Here is a 7,642-nt window from a genome sequence, read left to right as displayed (position 1 = left end):
CTTTTAGCTCCATATTTAATAAGCTCTCCATTGTCATCCCACATTGCAAATCCAACCCTTGCTAGTCGACCAAATTGTTGCGCTGCTCCATCAAAGTTTACTTTAAACCAACCCTTCTCTGGCGGTTTCCATTAGACCTCCAATGTATTTTTCCCTTTTCCCTTGCTCATTGTTGCAGACCCATGTCTAATTTTGATTCCTGGCCAAGCTTTTTGTATTTTTCTGTCCATTGAGGTGAAAGAGGTGGATAATGAGAAAGATTGAGAAGCTGTTGAGCCTACCACCTCTTCTATAGCTCTGTTAATTCTTGATAACAACCTCCTCTCATCCTCCATCTTATCTTGAAAAATTATTCTATTTTACTCCTTCCATATCTCCCATATTACTATGGAAGGGATGATTTTCCAAACACAAGAGAGGGTTGACCTCCTTGGTTGCCTCGACTAGCTCTCAAAAGCCTCTTTTAGGGAGCATTATAACGGTCCCTGCCAATTTAGGTTCCTCTGGAGTTCAGACTAGCACTTCTGTGCCACTTCACATGTTAAAAGCAAACGAGCCGCGGATTCTTCCGACTGATTGCACATTACACATTTTGATGGACCCACAAAGCCGAGCCTCTTCCTTCTTTCCCCTGTTAGAATTATGCCTTTAATAGCTAACCAAGTGAAAGCACTAGCTTTTGGGAGACATTCTTTACTCCAGAAGAGGGCCCGTGTTTTTTATTGAGTCTCCTCCCTACCTTCCATTAGCTGGTAGCCCAGTTTGACTGAATACTTACCATCTTTAGCCCCACACCAGATCACCTTATCCTCTTTACCTGTGAGGAAAATCTTCCTCTGCTCCAGCACAATTCTAAGTCTTTGCTGCTCCTGAACAGACAGTCCTGTTGTTGACAGATCTTTCCAATGCCATTCTTTTCCTAAATCTTCCTATGAACTATGCATGTAGTCCTTAACTTTTTCTCCCCATAACTGCACTAACAATTCCTTTGCCTCTGTGAAGTCTTCTATCTCTCTTAGGGCATGTAGGCCTACTCACGAGTCCTCCCAGAACTTGGCCTTTGCCCCATCCCCAATCTACCATGTTAGATGGTCTGTTACCACCCCACGACATTCCAAAATGAAGTTCCATATCGCTGACCCTTTGGGAGGTTTGCGGATCATGAAGATTTTGTGATCCTCTATTGAATCTAGGTATTTTGCTCTCAACACTTTTACCCACATCTGACTTGGGTTAGAGTAAATATTCCAAACCAATTTAGCTCTTAGAGCGCTGTTCATTTTTTGCCAATCCCTCAAACCAACACCACCCCTTACCTTATCCTGACAAATTTTGTCCCATGCCAGAAGTGGGATTTTTTCTTGATCATTTGCCCCATTGCAGAAAAATTTCCTCATCTTTTGTTGGATTGAATTGATGACCTTTTTGGGGATTTTAAGGCACATCATTGAATAAATTGGGATGGCTGATACAACTATTTTCAGCATTAGAATTCTGCCAGCTGAAGTTAGCCATATGCTTTTCCACCCCTCCAATTAGTTTTTTCCACAACTCCGATCTGTTTGCGCCTCCAAAGAAGGGGATTCCTAGGTATTTGCTCAGTAGGGACCCCACTTTCATTCCCAAAATTCTGCATATTTCCCTTTGCTTGCATGGTTTACAATTGAAGAAAAAAAATTTAGACTTATGCCAGTTAACTTTTTGCCAGTTAACTTTTTGCCTTGAGGCTTTTTCATAGATATCAAGGGTTTCTTTCATTACCCTTCCTTCCCTAGCAAAAGCATCTCTTGCTAGAAAGGTGTCATCTACAAATTGTAAATGTGTTATAGGGTTTACACTTGCTGCTATTTGAACCCCCTTCCAAACACCTAATTCCCATTTTTTGGAGATAAAACGCCCGAGCACTTCTGCCATGATAATGAATAAAAACAGTGAAAGAGGGTCACCTTGCCTTATACCTTTTGTAGATTCAAAAAAACCTTGGGGGCTATTGTTTAAAAGGACTGAAAATCTAGGAGAGCTAATACAGCTTCTGACCCAAGCAATCCATGCATCACTGAAACCAAACCTCTGAAGGACTTTTATAAGAAAGTCCTGATTTACCTCATCATATGCTTTCCTAATGTCAACCTTTATCATCATCTTCTCAGTCCTTGCTGTCCGGATGGAGTCAACAACTTCATGGGCAAGGATTATACCTTCAAAGATAGACCTACCTGGGCCGAAACCACTTTGCTCGCTTGAAATAACTAGATCCAAAACTGGTTTTAGTCTATTTGAAATGACTTTAGAAATGATTTTATATAGGGAGTTGCAGAGTGATATTGGGCGAAAGTCATCGAAAGAGTTGATTTCCGCCTTCTTTGGGATGAAAGCTATGAAAGTGTTGTTGAAATCTTTTAAAATAAAGCCTCCCTTCCTAGATTCCTCTACAACTCCATGGATGTCTTCCGCCATGATGTCCCAAAACTTCTGAAAGAAAAGAGCCGAGAGGCCATCCGGTCCAGGTGATTTTTCTGCACCTAAACTAAAGACAACCTTTTTAACCTCTTCCAAAGAAACCTGCTCCATTAACCTTCTGTTGTGATCTTCCATAATACATGTAGGAATGACCTCTAGAATGTGAGACATGTTTTCCTCCTGATTATCCATCCTATTAAAAAATTATGAGAAATGATCAATTGTTGCCCGGTTAATTTGTTTGAGGTCTGTGATTGTGATTCCATCTTTGTTTTTGATTGAGAAGATCTTGTTGTGTGCTCTTTTAACTTTAACTGGAGTGTGGAAAAACTTTGTGTTTCTGTTTCCATCCTTTAACCAGGTTTCTCTGGATTTTTGTCTCCAGTAAATCTCCTCTCTAGCTAATACCTCCGAGTATTTAGTGCGAAGTATTTTCTCTTTTTTAAATAGATCTTCATCCATCCCATGACTGGTAATTTTCTCATGTAAAATTTTTAAGCCTTCTTCTAAGTCAATCTTCTCTTTAAAGATATTTCTAAAAGATTCTCTATTCCACTGCTTTAATTGTTCCTTTACAAACTGGAGTTTTTTTAAAATAGTGAAAGCTTTATTACTTGGATTAACCGGCTTGTGTTTCCACCATTGGTCAATAAGGTTTTTGATGCTACCATCCTGAAGCCACATTGCCTCAAATTTGAAAGGATGTCTCTCTGGAGCACTGTCATCTTGAATCCTTAGGCATATGGGATAATGGTCTGATCTCGTGATAGGTAAAATCTCCGCTTCACTGGTCCAGTGGCTCTCCGTCCAATCTCTAGCTATAAAAAACCTATCTAACCTTTCAACGATATTTAGGATGCCACTCCTCCTGTTGGTCCAAGTGAAATCCCCTGTTTTGAAAGGAATTTCAATCAGACCCAAGCTTATAACAAAGGAGCTAAAATCTCTTTGGCTCCGCTTGTTCTAGCCTGCTCCCCCCATTTTGTTTGAAGGCCGAAGTAGGGCGTTGAAATCTCCTCCCAGAATGAATACGTTCTCCTTGTCATTTCACAATATTTCAGATATCTCACTCCAAACTTGCATTTTCATATTTGTGTTGTTAGGTCCATATATGTTTAATAGGAAGAAACTTGTTTGAAGTTGCATTGATTTTATCTTCAACCATTGCCACCACCGAGTGGCCCTAACAACAAACACCTCAACAATTGATTCCTTCCAAAGAGCTGCTAGACCTCCAGAAGCGCCTTGTGCTCCCACCATACTACATTTCCATGATTGAAATTTCCTAGTAAACGAACTAACATCCTCATCTTTGATCTTTATTTCTTGTAAGAGAAAGATGTTCGGTCTCACTTGATTAATGCATTGCTCGATCAAGCGAATCTTGTCAGGGGCATTGCAGCCCCTAACATTCCACGAGAGGGTCCTCATTGCCCTGGGGAAAAGGCATAGCCTCTTCCCGATCTCAATTTGCTTTGGCCTGTTGCGTTGCCTGCCAATTCCAGTTTGAACTTGTTTGTCTTTGCACCTCTTTTTTTTTTCTCCCCCACTTTAGCTTTGGATTGGAGGGATAGAGTTGTTTCCAGAGATCGCCTCCCTTGCACTCCTTCTGCTGCTGCCAATCCCAATTCATCCTCTTCATCCTGGAATCCTGAAGATTCATAGTCATAATCCGACCCTGAGGAATTTCCTTTGCTCTCTTCAACCCCTTCAAATGAATTGTTCAGGTTTCTAATTGGGGAAATTTGGATATCCTTATATAATGGGTCTTCCCCTGGAGGGTCTACATTTCTTCCCGTCTTCTCTGAGTTGCATGGAGAGTGCATTTGCTCCAAATTTTTCTCAATCTCCTGATTGGATCAGACGATGCCATCCTCCATAAAACTCACTGTGTTGGGAGGGGGTGTTGTCATCTTGTTCCCCTGCTGTGGTGCCTGGTCGTTTACCTTACACATTTGGGGGGCTGGGGTTTTATCCTCTTGTGGAGGGGCCCTATTTTCCAAAGGATAAGATTTACTACCCTCCTCTCCTAAATCCACCTCCCTCCTGTCACCTTCCTGAATTCCATTCCCTAGCAAGCTCCCTACATTCCTAGTTGCAATGTGGAAACGACATGCACTAACGTTCTCTGGCCCCATTTCCTTATTGATTTGAGCAAAAGATTGAGCCTCTACCATAAAGGTCTCATCAATGATTTTCTTCTGATAGTCGACTATGTCCATCTGGACTCCCTCTGCACAGTTTCCACTATATTTTGCAAGTGATTTAATCTCCCAATTTTTTTCATTCCACTGACATTCTCCATAATAACCTTTAGACAATCTAATAATCTCCTTCTCTAGATGTTTTTGCATTATTTCTTTGCCTTTTATTTATTTCTTGTAGAAACTCGGTGGATGAATTTTGTTGGTGCATTTAGCACATGATTCCATGTCTTCCTCTAGCATAACTTTTGTTTCCAAATCCCCATCCATGTTTTAATTTCTAGAGTATCCGACAGGTTATGAACTGTCTGCCAGTTTACACATAGTCTTGAAATCATGCTGAAATCAGATGGGTCTACAAGCTCTTCCAACATTACATATTCCCCCAAGTGGTTACCTATTTGTTTCAGAGTTTCTACATCCTTATACTCTTGAGGTAGACCCGGTAATTTAATCCAAATGGGGGTTTTTTCTATTGAGGCTTCACATGGGTTAAAATTTGGGGTCCAAGCTGATATGTTTAAACCTTTCCCTTCAATAAAAAAAGGGCCATTTTTTAAAATCCAATCTCTATCCTGAGCTGTTGGGCAAACTACTAAATAATAACCATTGCCCAATGTTTTTAGGTCCATGCCTTCCCCCCAGTTTTTGTCACACCAGTTCCTAAATTTGGTGAAGGCCGACCATATTCCTCCCCATTTAACAAAAAGGCCTCTGTCTGTCAAAAAACTGAGAGAGTCCTTCCATGCATCAGTTGAAAGCTCAACCGTCATAACTCTACTTATTTCGGCATTAGGGTTTACCTCTAGGACCTTTGTTGCTTCTGAAGATATCTTTGGCCACCAGAACTTCTCCTGCACCGTCTTGAAGTCCACTTTAGGGCCAGATCCGAAATCACGATATCCTCGAAAGAAACTTGCCTTTTGTTTCCAAGGTGATTTGGTACCCTCTTCTCTCCTTCTGTTCCCAGACTTAGACTTCCCTGGAGCCTTCCATGACCAAGGGCCTTGTAACGATGTTTGTCGGCTACTCGCCTTCCATTCGTGACTACGATTTTTCCTAAAAGGCCATCTCCTCTCTGCGTCGCCTCTGTAATTGAAACCCTCATGTCTCCGAAAGCCAGAGAACCCGCTCCGCTCTGCCATTTTTTTTTCAAAACGATATAATCTTTTTAGATTTTTTTTATAATAATATATTATTAAAATAATGTAACATTATAAAATTCTATATTTATTTTCCTCTATAAAATATCTATAATACATATAGCAATATAAAATGCATCACAAAAATAAAGAATGTTTATTTTTTTAGAAACAATGACCCTGAGGAAATCCGCTTATTTTTAGCCAATAAGTATACAGAATAAATACGAATTAATTACTTAGTTAATTCGTATTTATTTTTAGCCAATAAATACGAATTAACTAAGTAATTATATAATAACTCTTATCGTAATCTTTAAACTACGAATTAACTAAGTAATCAACTCCATCCCACTTTAGGGTTAGGGCTAGGGCTCGAAAAAACAATTTATTTATGCTGTAGGGTTTGAATTTCTACTTACCTCGTGTGTAGGACAGGGGCTCGAATGCTTGAAACGTCTGCACATCTTTTATTTGCAGACGAAATCGTTATTAAGGCAGGCAGGAATGTCGATCCGGTGGTGATTTTTCAAACTCTTAAATCTCTTTCGTGTTGAAGTTTGGCTTCTTTTTAATATGTTTGCTCTGATAACTGTGTATGATGCATTCTGCGCTGAAGTTACATCATTAGTAAATCTTCAGGTCGGTTCTGAAGATGATCAGATGAAGAAAAAAATAACTGCAACAAAATGAGATCTAATGATCACTGTTATTTAAGTCTCTGATGATCTCTTCATCTTTTTGGGGGAAAGTGATGAATGCAATTTGGTCCGTGTTTATGACTCACTCTGATCTCAAATAATTGCACTTTATTTGTGATTCCCAACGATTAGCATTCATAATTTGTTTTGCAAAGCTCGAGGATTGTTTGCCCTAGGGCAATATACGCTATGCTGAGATCTACTCTTTAATGATGAAAGATCAATAAACTGAGAGCTATTTTTGTTAGGGTTATGTGTAGTTAATTTTCTTCGCAGTTATAGAGTTTGTATGTTAATATAATTTTTATCGCCTTTGTTAGGTTTTCTTTGGAGTTTTCTATTTATGTGAAACCTGTTTAAAGTCCTGTTAGGGTTTTTGTCCTGTTTTCAACTGGTAGGTATTCCGTTCTTTATTTTGTGATAAGGGTATCTGTTTATGGTTTCTAATTAGGGTCTCTGCTTTTTTTGTTATAGTTCTACATTGATATCTGTTTTTGGTGGCTTAGTTTGATATCTGTGTTGATTTTGCACACCGAGAGTGTTTTGTTGGGGTTTTTCATCTATTGCTGGTGTAGTTCTATATGGGTTTATTTGCTACTAGTGCTAAATTAACTGGTGTTCTGCAATGAGGAATGTTATAAAATTTCACATGTTAGACTACTGAGATGGATACCATCGATGAGTTAGCAACTTTATTCTGAGCAGAACATGACATATAAAAGCTCATTTGTAAACTATTTTTACTTCGTTATTAATTTCCTTTTTGCTAATTGTTATTGCTTTCATAAAAGCTTCAGAGATTCTTGTCTGCTACTTGAGTTGGGGTTGTTTTTGGTTTGGATCATTAAGTATTAGAAAGATTTGGTCTTCTAATTTCTCTGTTACAATAGTTTGGAATTATTAGGAGTTTGAAGCTAGTTTGAATGGGAGATTATTGTCGGAGATAGAAACCATTGTCTTGCCACTCCTTGAAACATCTTAAAGTGGGTGGTAAGTTTAGTTGTTTCATTAAAGTAGAAGTGGCCTTAGCTGTTGATTGATTCTGCACATTCTTGGAGGGATGTGACTGTTACAACTACATGTAGAGGGTACAAGATAGTGTGTTCAAGGTTATTAGACATTCAATAGAAGCGGC

The 7,642-nt window shown here is 39.2% G+C and overlaps 1 long non-coding RNA gene and 3 other non-coding genes across 4 annotated transcripts; all 4 read left to right on the top strand.

Annotated features, from left to right (window-relative positions):
• The first annotated feature begins 6,156 nt into the window (after positions 1–6,156).
• LOC131856040 (uncharacterized) lies at positions 6,157–7,303 on the top strand. The gene is made up of 2 exons (XR_009358157.1): positions 6,157–6,327; positions 6,426–7,303. It is a non-coding gene; the product is annotated as an uncharacterized LOC131856040 (long non-coding RNA).
• Positions 6,464–6,536, top strand: LOC131050867 (small nucleolar RNA Z199). Its single transcript, XR_009107046.2, has one exon. It is a non-coding gene; the product is annotated as a small nucleolar RNA Z199 (small nucleolar RNA).
• LOC131050860 (small nucleolar RNA U54) lies at positions 6,661–6,744 on the top strand. Its single transcript, XR_009107040.1, has one exon. It is a non-coding gene; the product is annotated as a small nucleolar RNA U54 (small nucleolar RNA).
• On the top strand, positions 7,125–7,215 carry LOC131050862 (small nucleolar RNA R64/Z200 family). Its single transcript, XR_009107042.2, has one exon. It is a non-coding gene; the product is annotated as a small nucleolar RNA R64/Z200 family (small nucleolar RNA).
• Positions 7,304–7,642: the final 339 nt, after the last annotated feature.

The sequence above is a fragment of the Cryptomeria japonica genome, chromosome 1, assembly GCF_030272615.1.
Source record: "Cryptomeria japonica chromosome 1, Sugi_1.0, whole genome shotgun sequence".
Classification (NCBI taxonomy): Eukaryota; Viridiplantae; Streptophyta; class Pinopsida; order Cupressales; family Cupressaceae; genus Cryptomeria; species Cryptomeria japonica.
The sequence above is the reverse complement of the archived record's forward strand: the minus strand, read 5'-3'. Positions and strand labels throughout refer to the sequence as shown.